At 42.1% G+C, this 13,410-nt stretch overlaps 1 pseudogene; it reads left to right on the top strand.

The window, feature by feature from the left end:
• LOC118832494 overlaps positions 1-13,185 on the top strand; it is a 79,864-nt pseudogene extending 66,679 nt beyond the window's left edge.
• Positions 13,186-13,410: the final 225 nt, after the last annotated feature.

The following is a 13,410-nucleotide window of genomic DNA, read 5'->3' as shown; positions in this document are numbered from 1 at the left end:
CAAAAAGAAAATAAGTATAAAATTAAAATGTGGCTCCCAGAATGACGTACAACAGGCAAGCATGGTCTGATGAAGGCAGAGAAGAGCAGAATTACCACATCCCTCATACAGGGTCCTAGGCCTCTCTTAGTGCAGCCTAGTTTAGTTTTCTTGGCTATATCACACTTCCGTATTCAGACAAGCTGTCATCCAGCCATTCCTTCCCTTTAAAAACGGAGCCAATGATCACTAAGAGCTGACGTTAAACTCCATTAGAGGTTGGGGAGCACCCCCCAGGTCAGTCAGTGTATAGAATGGGGTCAACATGGCTTCCCTAAACCCTCCAGAAAATGAGTAGCTCGGCAGGGAAGGATAAGGGGACACTGGCTATGCCAAGCCTATCTCTCAGAGCCTACAGATGGTCATGAATTAAAACCCATCAGAACATAAACGACCCACTGAACCGTTTCTAACCTATCCCAAACTTTGGATAGTTATGAAAGGTATTTTCAACCCCACAGGAGTAGTTTGGGGGACTGCATTCTTGGTTGCAGTGGAACCCAGAAACCAGTTGTTGGAGGCTCCCAAGGAAAGACATGATGGGACCTTCTTCCTGGAAAGCTACTTACTATTTATGTGCCCCTGGGGAGGGTCCCCACCTTGTTCCACGTGAAGCCTGCTACCCATCTGTTTCAAAAGTTCTAAAAGCAACATGTTTTTGTTGTTCAGTTTTTTCAGTTGTGTCTGACTCTTGGTGACCCCATTTGAGGTTTTCTTGGCAGAGATACTGGAGTGGTCTGCCATTTCCTTCTCCAGCGCATTTGACAGATGAGGAAACTGAGGCAGAGTAAAGTGACTTGCCCAGGGTCACACAGCTAGTAAGTGTCTGAGTCCAGACTTAAACTCAGGAAAATGCATCTTCCTGACTCTAGGCCTACTCACTGCAACAGCACCTAGCTGCCCTCAAAAGCAAAGTACCTACCCTGTACCCTCATTGTCTTCCTGCCCTTCTAATGAGTGCCCTTCCCATCCCCTTCCTCCCATAAGGTACCTTTGCATTTACAGTCTCTTCCCCCTCCTGTGGCTGAGCTGCACACATACGCTACCTTGTGCTTCCCTTAGAGTTGTTAGCTTTCTCTGAAGCTCAGCTCAGGTGCCTCTACCATTACCACTCACCCTCCCACCCCCCACTTAGTATAATATAAGTTCCTTGAGGAACAGGACCAATTTAGGGCTGAGGGGGAAGAGGAGGTTGTATCCCCAGTGCCTTGAACATAATAGGCCCTTAATAACTACTTGCTGAATCCAAATTGTCGTTATCACATAGTAATTACAAGTACCATTTTTTAGAATCTTTTGGGTTCAGAAGAAATTTCCCTAAAATAATCTTGTCCCCATTTTACAGATGAGGGAGTTGAAATGATTGGCCCACGATCATACAGCTAATAAATATTAGACCAAAAAAGTAAACCCATTTTTTCTGACTTGGCCATCTTGACATGGGACTCTGACCTAGGTCCTCTGAACCTAGCAGAGTGAAGTAGAAAATATAGGGGAAAATCATTACCCTAGTGTGGACTTCATTTTGTCATCTGTCCCTCAAGTTCCTTTGACTTTTTAGTGTCCTTTAATAATGGCATCCCATTTGCTCTGTGTGTGCTGAGATATTTTTGTCCATTCTGCCTGGCCCATATTCTTGGCACTCAGAAAACTGTTACATGCAGATTCTACTATTGATCAATTGACTGAGTTGCTTAGAGCTGTTTGTCAATTGATCAAAGACTGAAGCTAAATCAACTAACCTATCTATGAGTCTGTGATGTCTAGCTCACAAGACTCTATTACCTTACAATGATAAAGAAGGCCATTAACGAATTGGGAAATCGTCCATAGCCAGGCTTTCAGGTTTCACATACACAGTTGTAGGCCAGGGTTGAAGGGGGTGGTACACTGAATCTTTCAGATTTCCTGCTCCCATAGCTGTACACGGCTTGGGAACTCAGGGAGCCATCTCTCAAGCATTTCCTATTTGAAGCCAGAGTTTCCCAGGAGAAATCTCGAAAGAGTATTGAGGAATGAGCCCTGGATCTGGAATTCAAAGATCTGGATTCAATACCCAGCTGTCACGGAGAAGCTGTGCCACCTTGAGTAAGTGTCTTCCTCTTCTTGGGAACAAGTTTCTTTCTCTACAGAATAAGGAGGTTGAATAAAAATTTGTCAAAGGCCCCTTCTGGCTCTATCATTGTGGGATCCTAGAATTACTCTTGGCTTCCTTCAATCAATATGTATAGGTTGTCCTCGGGTCTTTTCCAACACACTACAGCACTGTGTTACCTGTCATCCACTTTACTATAATCTTGTGTGGTTTTGCATTCCTTTGTTTTCAAAGTATAGCCAACAATCCCAAGCCTGGACTGGACCTGGAGTAAGTCAGTCAATGAATATTTATTAAGCACCTCCTATGTTCCAGGCACTGTACTGAGTATCAGAGATACAAAAAGAGGCAAAAAAGACAACCCCTGCCCTCAAGGAGCTCACAATCGAATGAGAGGCAAACAAATATGTACAAACAAGCTATAAATCAGATAAAGAGGAAATAACTGAAAGAGGGAAGGGACTACACTTAAGAGGGGTTGGAAAAAGCTTCCTGTAGAAGATGGGATTTTAGATGGGACCAGGTGGCCCAGCAGATAGAGTGAAGTCAAGAAGCCTCATCTTCCCAAGCTCAAATCCGACCTCAGACACTACCTGTGTGACCCTGGACAAGTCACCTCACCCTCAGTTTCCTCATCTGTACAATGAGCTAGAGAAGGAAGTGGCAAACTTCTCTCCTATCTTTGCCAAGAAAACCCCAAATGGGGCCATGAAGAGTCAGACACAACTGAAAACAACTGAAATACAAGGCTTTTATTGAATAGGGAGATAGAGGAGTTGACATGATCAGACCTGCCTTTTAGGAAAATCACTTTAGTGGCTGAATGAAGGCCAGATTGGAGTGGGGAGAGACTTGAGGAAGGCAGACCCACCAGCAGGGTATTGTAGTAGTCCTGGGGTGAGGTGATGAGGGCCTGCACCAAGGTGACTGCAGTGTCACAGGAGAGAAGGGAGTATATTTGAGAAATGTTGCAAAAGTGAAGTTGACAGGCCTTGGCAACAACTTGGATATAGGGAAAGGCCAATGAGAGATAATGAGTCCGGGATAATTTCTAGGTTGCAAGCCTGAGAGACCACGAGGAAGGTGTTGCCTTCCACAGGACTAAGGAAGGTAGGAGAAGAGGGGAGAGGTTTAGGGAGAAAGATAATGAATTCAGTTTTAGATACATTAAGTTTAAGAACTCTACTGAATATCTAGTTCTAGATGTCTGAAAAGCATTTGGGGAAGTGAGATTGGAGGTCACCAGAGCGTTTGGGGGCAGGATAAGTAAATTTTGGAATCAGCAGAGAGATGGTAATTAAATCCATAGGTGGTAGTGAGATCACCAAGTGAGGCAATATAGAGGGAAAATACAAGAGGATCAGTAGGCAAAAGTGACCAGGAACCAGAATAATAAGTGAATGGCCAACAACATGAGGCCAGGACTATTGCCCACACAAATCCTGATCTTTCACAAACTTTCTGGATTTATCACTACTGGTAAAGATTACCCTCTTGTGGGCATCTGATGAGACTATATATCTTGCAACTCATTAAAAAGGCCACTTGAATAGTCTCCGGCTACCACCCATACCTCTAGAGTGATACCCATTCCCTGACAGATCAGGAAGTAAGGACATGATATAAGAAGATTAGGAAGAGTGTACAGAGCTGAGAACCTGGATTCCCATGGGGGTAGTGGGGTGTGGATGTGGGGGTTAGTGGGCTATCAATTCCACATGACATTGCCAGCCAGAATCTGGGAGTTAACTTCTAGTCTGGGATTATCAACAGCCGTCAACCTCTGCACTGACAAAGGTTCTCTCCTCAGTCTGGCTTTCCTCTTCCCCTCATATCCATCCACCTCTGCCCCAACCCTCCACAGTCCATCTTCCTCCTCTGCCTTTCTATGTCGATGTCTTCAGAATCCTCATTCTATTTTTAATAAACTCCCCTTTAGCCTGGATATCTTTACTTAACATTCTTTCTACCTTCTCCAGAAAAAAGAAAACTGGCTCTACTCAGAAGACACTGCATCCCTGGCCAATCTCTCACGTCCAATACCCTGGGACATGAGGAACAGTTCACTTATCGCTCACTCCCACTTTCAGCCTGTTCTTTTGTCCCCATCACTCAGGAACATCTTATCCTTTGAGGTGTACCCATTCTGTCTGTATCATATAGTCCAACTCTGGTGAAGTCCTCTATGGCCACCAAACAAAACAGCAGGGCAGTCTTTGTTCTCAAGGAAATTAAACTGAGTCTAATGCATCATTGTTCCTATACCATCCCCTATCATTCATCAGTATTTGTTGAAATGGACTGAAGCAAACTTTTTAAACACAATCAATTTCATGAAATAACTGGGGAATTCCCAGATCCAGTGACTCAGTTATGAGATGCCAGAAGGAAACATCTGGACCTGTTGAGGGAACTCCAAAAGAGTTGGGCCAAACCAAGTTTATTGACCAGAGAGACAAGCAGTACACCCACATAATGGATGAGCTCCAGCCTCATAGTGGTCCCCCATCTTCATGATATCATTTTTCTCATTAGATAAATGCCTCATCTGGACATCCAGGAGTCGTATCTGACGAATTGAGAGAGCTCTAAAGATTTGTCCCTTCCTTCTTACCTAATGACGCACCAAGAATCCTGTCGCTGAGACTAGATTCCCTTTGGCTCAGCATGGCCATCTTGCAAGGAAGTTTCTTCTTCTCCCCATTATCTGATTCTTTCAATGTTTCTCCCCGGTTCCTTCACCTTGATAAAAACCAAGCAATTATGCCACTTTCATCTGTTTCTTTGAAAGACATATGGAAAATACTGCTTTCAGGAATAAAATGTTAATTTCCCCCAAATACTTCAAGGCATTCGCCCATATTGCTGAAATGACATGCAGGCTGCAACATTTGCATAATAAATGTGACAAGATGGTTACTTAAGAGACTAAAACAGAAGGAAGAAAATGTATAGAGGTACCTCAGTTCTCATTAATTATTATTCTGAATTAAACCAAATGCCAGGAGCAATAGGGTGCCAGCAGTAGGAGAAGGAAATATATTATCATGTATTTAAAAACCCTTACAGGGTATAATAATAATTAAGAAATTATTACACTGCTGATCTTTTTAGGAGCAATGTAACCACCTGTTCATTCTTTTATTAATCACCAATTTTCTTCTACTTTTGCACTGCACAGCCAAGATTATTACTGAGAAGAAAGCAGAAATTGAGTCATTGAGAAATAATTTATATTATGTAGCAAAAATATATTAAAATGCATCATTTTAATTAAGACTTTCACAAGGCAAGAAAGTAATATTTTAGGTCTGGTTTATAGTAACATATAATTTGACTTAAAAAGAGTTGCAATGCATATTAATAATTCTTATTGTTGCTATCATTAATTTGCTTGAACAGGAGTTATAACTGATTCCATTTTTTCTCCTCTGAGGTACAAGTGCTATTAGCAAAGTCTACTCAGAGGACAGTTCCAAGGGAGTCATTTAGGGAAGCTGTTTCTCAGTATCAGTGGGGCTGAAAGTTTGGATGAATGACAAAATGGCTTGAGTTGGGGGGTCTTCATCCTATGAGCACGGAGAGCATGATCACAGTGGCCCAGTCACCAGAGACGTGCAGCAAAGATCTGACAGATCTGCTCTATAAGGAGCCGAATCCATTAGCCTCCACGTTGCTACCTCTGAGAGGAAACCCTTGAGGCTCTAATGCTTCACTGTTCTCAGCGTCCAAGCCCATGCTCTCACCAGGGGATAACCAGCGGCAAGCCAATAGGCCTCGGAGTGACAAATTATCCTTTCTAAAGTACTAGGAACACAACAGAATAGAAAAACAAAGTCATGAAATCTTAAAATTTCAAAGCTGGAAAGGTCCTTAGAATCCATCTAGTCCAATTCACAAGCAAAAACAAAAAATCCTCACTATACTACACCCAACAAACTAGCCTCTACTTAAAGCCCTCCAATAAGGGGGAAAGCCACTACCTCCTAGGGTAACTCGTTCCATACTGGGAAAGGTCTAATTATCAGGAAGATTTTCCAGATATCAAGTCTAAATTTGCCTCTTTGCAACTTCTAATTATGCATACATTTCCCCTGCTAACAGTAAAGTCTAAGGTACCCTTTAATACAGAGAAAGCCATAGTGTAAGTATTCTCTCTCCTCAAACCAGTGTCTGGAAATGTTGCATGTGGGAGTCAGAAGGAACCTCAGAATTCATGTAGTCCAACCCCATCTCCAACCCAGTTGAAGAGGAAAGCTCATGGTTCTATCTTCCTGACTTGCCTCTTTGGAACCTCCAAGCTCTCTGCTGGTTAAAATCCAACCCGCCATCTAAAACCCAGCTTAAATGCCACTTCTTCCTCAATGCCTTCCTTGATACTGCTTACCAAACTCTTTTTTTATACAAACTTACATAAGGTATATCCTTATACTCAACATATTGTGTTGAATTATATTTGTTTTATATTGCAAGGTCAGCCTCACCCCCTCACATGCCAGAGTCTATGTTTTATTTGTATTTATTCTTGTATGGTACTACTGCATACCAAGTTCTTGGCAAAAGTTAGCTGAAGAAATTCAAATCCAATTAAGCACTGCCTATGTACTTGGCACTGTGCTGGACACTGTACAACATGCCAAGTTTAAATAAGAGTTCCTGCTCTCATGGAGCTTATAGTTTAGTAGGCGGATAAAACACAAAGAAACAAACCACTATGATAAACAATAATATAAGGGTATATTAGAGAGATGCAAACAAAATGCTGAGTGAGATTTGGGGAAGAAAGGCTGTTACTGTCTAGGTTCTCCTCCTCTCTCCTCTCCTTTTCTTTCCGAGAAGGCCATCTCATAACAAATAATACTTTTTAAAGAAAGGAAAAAAAAGAGAAAAATTCACCAAAACCAATCAATGTATTGAAAAAGTCTGAAAATGCACGCAATGCTTCATCCCTGTCTTCTCATCTCTCTTTTTGGGGGGTTTTGATTGCTCTTTGTAAGTCTGCAACATTCACCTTTGATTGTTTTGTGGTTGTGGTTCTTTCTACTTTGTTGCAGTCATTGTCTGTACTGTTTTCTTGGCTCTGCTTACTTTACTTTGCGTTAGTTCATGTAATTCTTTAGATGAGTCTCTGTATTCATCACATTTTGTTCCATTACACGTGTGTACCACTATTTCTTTAGCCATTCCCCAAAGGGCAACTATTTTGTTCCTAGTTCTTTGCTAGTAGAGTGCCGCTATAAATATTTTCATATATTGGGGCTTAAGTTACAGACATTTAGTCACTTTATTTGCACAACTCCAAACTGCTTTCCAAAATGGATGGCCTGATTAACAACTCTACCAACAAGGCACTAGTATATCTACCTTCTCGCATCTACTCTAATATTGATTATTCCTATCTTTTCTCATCCCTGTCAATTTTCTGGGTGTGAAGCGAAAACTCAAAGTTGCTTTGATTTGTGTTTCCCTTATTATGATTTGTATATTCTTTCACATAAATGTTAATCATTTGTCATTCTTATTTTGAGAACTTCTTGGTTGTATCCTTTGACCACTTATCTATTAGAGAATGGGTTTTGGTCGTAAATATGTACATACACATATGTGTTAGCTATTCATATATCTTGGATAACAAGCTCTTATCAGAGAAATAGTATAAAAACATTTTTGTTCATTTAACTACTTTCCTTTGTTAATCTAGATGCATTCATTTGTGCAGAAGCTTTTCAGTTTCATGTACTCAAAATCATCTATTTTATCTTTTGTAATTGTCTCCATCCCATGTTTGATTAAGAATCCATCTCCTGCCCATGGGTTATGATCTGCTTCTCTTCTATTTTTATGGTATGATCATTAGTATGAAGGTCACATATCCACTTAAAATGTATTGTGGAATATGGCATAAGGTGCTGGTCTGTGCCTAATTTCTGCCAGACAGCTTTCCAATTTTCCCTGCAATTTTTATCAAACTGGAAATTCTCTCCTGAGTAATTTTTGTTTTTCAGCTTACCAAAGAATGTAACTGAGTTCCACTGTTTCTGATTCTCCCTTGTCTAGTCTATTCCATTGATTTGCCTCTCTATTTTCTAACCACTACCAAATAGTTTTGATGACTGCTGCTTGATAATAGAACTTGAAATTGGGAAATATTATTCTGTCTTTATCTCTACCTTTTTTCATTATTTTCCAGGATATTCTAGATCTTCTGTTTCTCCAAATGAATTTTATTACACTGTTGAGTTCTATAAAATATCCATTTGATAGATTAATTGGTATAGCATCAAAATGTATATTAACCTTAGTAGTACTATTATTTACATCATATTGGCATGTCTCAGTCATGTACTAAATAGTCCTCCAGCTCTGTAAGATGTTCATTATTTCTTTAAGAAGCACACTGCAAGGCAATCATTTAAAAATTATTTCATATACTTTATTTATGATTTTATTGTTAAGCCTCCATTTGGGTCCATATCTTTTGTTTGTGCTCCCTGAAAATACTATTTTTACTTTGTTATGATCTGTAAAAGATGTGTTTACTATTTCTGCCTTTTTACATTTATTTGCATTATCTCCATACCCTACTACATAGTAAATTTTTATAAATTTGTATCATATTCTCTAGCAGTTCCATTTAAATGATGTCATAAGTCTTTTAGTTCAAGTTTCTCCAGCAACTTACTCAATTCTATATTTTCCCCCTTTGTTTAACTTTGTTAGATTTGTCCAAAACTGAAAGAGGGACATTGGCATCTCCTCCTATTATTGCATATTGCTCTTAAATATTGTACCATTTCATCTCCTCTGGTAAGTCAGTTAATTTTTTTCTAATATTAATTAGAATACTTGGGCATCTGAAGCCTTTAAAGTTTAATGTTGATATTGGTTTATTTCCTGTGGTTCACTGCTGCATGATGTAGTTTCCTTGTTTATTTCTATGTTGTGAAATTTTGTTTTGTCTGATAGCATGATTACAACTCCTGCTTTTTTTGATTCACATAATGCATGGTAAATTTTTTTTAAGCCCCTAATTTGGATTCTGTGTATGTTCTTGATTTTTTTTGGTGTCTTTCTTGTAAGCTGCAGATTGTGGGGTTTTGTTTTCTTATCCAATATGTCATCCTCTTTGTTTTAGTTGATTTTTAATCCATTCAAATTTCAAGTTACGAGAGCTAAGTTTTTTCCAATTTGCTTCCAATTTTGTTTTTCTGAATGAGGACCTTTATCTCTTCCTCTCTAAAGACATTATTTTGTCATTTTAGTCATTTTTTGCTTCATCTATTTAAGGAAACCCTATACTCATGAGCTTTCTCCTCTGATCCTCAAAAGCCCCACCCCCTCCCATTTGTCATCACTTTCCTCATTTTGGAATTTTAGTTAAATTATGAGGTCCTTCTTTCTTCCTTTGATCTAGTTATCTAATCCTTCCTCTCTTTTTTTCCTCTCAGTTATGCAGTTAAGTAAGCCCCTCCTTCTCCTTCAATTCCCTTTGTTAGGGTTTTTTTTTATTTTCTTCACCTTTTTCTAAAAAAAAAAAAAGTTTTTATCCCCTCATTCTCTTCCCTTTCTGTATATTTTAAAATTTATTCTTTGATTCATGGTTATTATATATATTTATTAATCTCTGTTTTCTCCATGTAATTAAAGCCTCTAAAGGACCTATTTTTAATTCCCTTTTCTTAAAAATTTCTCTGTTACTGCTTTCTAGAACTTGCTCCCCTCCCTGTTTTCTGTTATACTGTACTCTTAGAAATATCCATTCCCAACAGAAATAGAGAAGAGAGAAGTGTTGCTCCATAGCAAAAATTTTCCTGTGTCCCTGATTGTGAAGTCTGTTTCACCCCTTGCCCTCCCCATGACCATTTTCTTTCCCATTTGTCATGTAATCTCCTCTTTGGGTCCTTATCCCCTCACCCTTCTGGATGCTGGTTGCCCCCAAGAGTTCCGATTGCTCTTGTTCTGAGGCAAGATGCTCTCTATGGAGGCCCAATATTCTTTGAGAGACAGGGATCTCTCTAAGCACCACATCTCTACAGATTATACTCATTATAAGTTCCCCCTCCCACTCATTATATAATCTTTCTCTCTCCTCCCATGAAAACATTTTTCAATGAGACCACCATCACTACTACCACTCAAGTGAGATTTCCCCTTTCTTTTTCTCTATCCCAAATTCTTCCCTTTTCCTCCTCTCCCATTCTCCTGTAGACCTTCTTCCTGAGAGAGTACAGAAGTTATTTTCCCTCATTATTTAAGCACTGACTTGATTAGGGCACATCACACATTCTTCTCTTTTTCCTTCTCTCTCCTCTTTTCTCCATGTTGTCATTCTGCAATTTAATCTCACCAAAAAAAAGCCATACATATCAATTCCTTGTAGGTGGAGTGTTGTAAGGTTTTGTACATGGTATTCTCAGTCTGTTCCTCTGCTATCACTTCGAATTAAGTTCTGTTTTTACCCTTATCACTTTGTGGACTTTTCAAAAGAAATCACTTCAGGGTTCCTCTGTTCTGTTGTTGTTCCCATAGGTACCTTTCTCTTTCTAGGTTCTTTTTCTGGGATAATTTATTTTGTAATTTGCACTTTCCTTGGTAACTGTATTTACCTTCCTTATGTTTCTGTTGTCCGGGAATTTTGCAAAGTAAATAATGTATTCGCATCTGTTATAATCTCTCTCTTTTTTTAGAAATGCTTCAAATTATTAGAGTTTACAGCATAGGGCCTTCTTTTTCTGGGGCAACTCTATGGATCCGTTCAATTGGTACTTTATTTTATGTGTTCAGAAGGACTGAACACTTTCCAAAAAATTATTTCTTATATTACGATATTCAAGTGTTTTTATTTGTCATGTTATGTTCTTCTGGAAGACCTATGATCCCTGAATTGTCTCTATTCATCCTGTCTTCGAGATTAATATGTTTTGCTTATATAGAGACCATGAGTTCTTGTAACATTATTGCTTTTGCTTCTATTCTGGATTGTCCTTCACCTCTGTGTATATTTCCAATCACTTGTTCTCTCTTTTGTTTCTCATTGCTGGGGATTCAGGTTTTTTCTATTCTTCTGAACATTTCTGCTGTTTGGGCCATAAATTATATTATTTTCCGGGCTGTGCCACCGGCACGGCCGCTGGGCCTGCAGCTGCCAACAACAGAGGTGATGGTGAGGTGGTGGATTGTCCAGTCTGCAAGCAGCAGAGCCAAGGACATCGTGGAAAACTACTTCATGAGAGACAGCAGCACCAAGGCGGCCCGGACCCCAAGGATGCCAACCAGTGCTACGCCAGCTGCGAGTACAACGTCCCGCCACCAGCTACTGTGTCGAGTGCTCAGAGCCCCTGGGTGAGATGTGCGTGGAGGCCCATCAGCGGGTCCAGTACACCAAGGACCACACTGTCCACTCCACTGGCCCCGCCAAGTCCCATGATGGGGAGCATACCGTCTACTGCTTAGTCCACAAGCATGAGCCCTTGGTCCTGTTTTGCTAGAGCTATGATACACTTACCTGACGGGATTGCCAGCTAAATGCCCACAAAGATCATTAGTACCAGTTCCTGGAGGACGCTGTGAGAAACCAGAGTAAGCTCCTGGCCTCCCTGGTCAAGCGCTTGGGGGACAAGCACGCCGCCCTGCAGAAGAAGACCAAGGAAGTGCGCACCTTGATCCACCAGGTGACAGATGTGCAGAAGTGGGTACAGGCGGATGTGAAAATGGCCATCCTGCAGATCATGAAAGAGCTGAACAAGCTGGGTCGTGTGCTGGTCAACGACGCCCAGAAGGTGACGGAGGGGCAGCAGGAGCACCTGGAGTGCCAGCACTGGACCGTAACCAAGATCCAGAGGCACCAGGGGCACATCCTGAGCTTTGCCTCCTGGGCACTGGAGAGTGATAACAACACAGCCCTGCTGCTGTCCAAGAAGCTAATTTACTTGCAGCTATGCTGAACCCTCAAGATGACTGTGGACCCCGTGGAGTCGCATGGGGACATGAATTTCCGGTGGGACCTCAAAGCTTGGACCAAAAGCGCCGAGGCCTTCGGCAAGATTGTTTTGGAGAGGAGTGGTCCCAGTTCCATGTCCCTTCCCCGGCCCTCTGGCAAGCCTGGAGGAGGGAATCAGGCCATGGACCTCCAGGAGGGCTATGGGAGCTATGGGCCAGATGACCCTTACAGTGCTGAGCCAAATGTGTCTGGAACGAAAAGGTCCAGATCAGGCTAGGGGGGAAGTGAGTGGCCTCATGCAGAAGGTGCCCAGGGTGAGCTTGGCACACCTCGAAATGGATATGACAGTGGGCAGCCAGGGCCCGCCCCCCTTCTGGCCTGGAAGTGCTGGAAGGCCCTGACGCAGCAGCAGCTGCCTCCACTGCCACCGTGGCCACTGGCGGCCCTGGAGCCGCGGGTGACAGCACCATTATCTGCTGTGTCTGCCAGAAGCTGGGGGACCTGGTGATGTGTAGCCAGTGTGAATTCTGCTTCCATTTGGAGTGTCACCTGCCAACCCTGCAGGAGGTGCCTGGGGAGGAATGAAGCTGCTCCATACTGTGCCAGGAGGTGGTAGACTGTAAAGATGAGGTCCCTCTTCCTGGCCCCGAGAGTGTTGCCTTGACTCCCGATGGGGACACCTGCTCTGCCAAGCTCTCACTGACTAACCAGCAGAAGTGTGAGCATGTGCTGTTGGCCTTGCTCTGCCACTAGCTGTGCTGTCCCCTGCACCGACTGGCCACGGACCCCACGCCCTCTGCCGAGCAGCCAGGCACCTTGGACCTCACTCTGATCCAAGCTCGCCTCCAGGAGAAACTGTCACCCCCGTACAGTTCCCCGCAGGAGTTTACCCAGGACATGGGCCGCATGTTCAAGCAATTTTAACAAACTCACCAAAGACAAAGCCGACGTCCAGTCGATAATTGGCCTTCAACGCTACTTTGAGACTCGCATGAACGAGGCTTTTGGGGACACCAAGTTTTTGGCTATTCTGGTGGAGCCCCTCCCCTCCCCCATCCCAGGCCCTGACCTGGCCCCTCCACAGCTGGTGGGGGGGCCCCAGCAATGGTAACTGAGCCCCCACCTTGCCCCAGAATGGCTCCATCATCCCCTCACTCATTCCTTCCTTCACCTGTTGGTTCTTCTGTATCCTACCCCCAGATGTGGTTTTTACTTCTCTCAATTTAATAAAAAAACATAACCCAGGAAAAAAAATTAATATTATTTTCATGATTCTTATTTCTCCCTTAAACCATTTAGAACCATCTTGCTTTGGCTCCATGCTCTCTTGAAGTCC

This window comes from Trichosurus vulpecula, chromosome X (assembly GCF_011100635.1).
Source record: "Trichosurus vulpecula isolate mTriVul1 chromosome X, mTriVul1.pri, whole genome shotgun sequence".
In the NCBI taxonomy this organism is placed as follows: domain Eukaryota; kingdom Metazoa; phylum Chordata; class Mammalia; order Diprotodontia; family Phalangeridae; genus Trichosurus; species Trichosurus vulpecula.
The sequence above is the reverse complement of the archived record's forward strand: the minus strand, read 5'-3'. Positions and strand labels throughout refer to the sequence as shown.